Source organism: Bison bison, unplaced genomic scaffold, assembly GCF_000754665.1.
Source record: "Bison bison bison isolate TAMUID 2011002044 unplaced genomic scaffold, Bison_UMD1.0 scf7180017864508, whole genome shotgun sequence".
Classification (NCBI taxonomy): Eukaryota; Metazoa; Chordata; class Mammalia; order Artiodactyla; family Bovidae; genus Bison; species Bison bison.
The window spans coordinates 3,288,424-3,289,404 of NW_011495064.1; positions in this window are offsets into that span (position 1 = coordinate 3,288,424).

Here is a 981-nt window from a genome sequence, read left to right on the forward strand (position 1 = left end):
GGGAGAGAGAGAGTGAGAGGGAGAGAGAGAGGGAGAGAGAGAGAGAGAGGGAGAGAGGCCTTGAACTAGGCGCAGCCCAGCTCCTCTCCATCAGTGGTCATGCTTATGAAGCAGCTGCAGAACTCTAGGCACTGAGACACAGCGGAGTGACAGACCTCAGATCTCACACACACACGCATGCACGCACACACACACACACACCCACAGCACCTGTGGTTTTTTTGGGGGAGAGCCTTGTTTCTCGCTTCATTCTGCATAGAACATTGGGCCCACTGGGTCTAACAGACCCCTCTTATAGGTGGGAGAACGAAGTAAAGGCCAGAAACCTATGTGGGGTCAGAGCCCCCTCCCCACCCTTCCTCCTGCCCCACCTCGTCTGCCTTCAGCTTCTCTGGGAGGACAGGCCCAGGTTCTTGTGAGCACACTAACAGGGGGGCTGCAGTGTGACATTGCAGGTCCCCTGGGGAGAGACGGCCAATTTGCACTCTCTGAGCACATACAAGGAACCTGGGGTCTCGCTTTATTATTGTTTAGTCGCTAAGTTGTGTCCAACTCTTTGTGACCTCATGGACTGCCAGGCTCCTTTTTCCATGGCATTTCTGGCAAGTACACTGGAGTAGCTTGCCGTTTTCCTTCTCTGGGGGATCTTCCCAACCCAGGGATTGAACCCTCATCTCCTGCATTGGCAGGTACATTCTTTACCACTGAGCCACCAGTGGTAATGGGGTCTCCCTGCTCCCATTAGAAAACTCTACACCTTGGAGTCAGTGTCTTGAGACAGGGATACCGCACTGGTTGCAAATCCCAGCTTTGCCGCTAGTAAGCTGTGTGACCTCAGTGTTACTGAGCCTCTCAGATCCTCAGATCTTGTAATATCTGTTAACTGGGTGCTGGGAAGATGTAGTGAGCCAGTGTTCAGAAGTGCCCAGACAGGGGCCTAGGAGAGACTGGTTTCAGATGGTGAAGTACATAGTGTGGAGG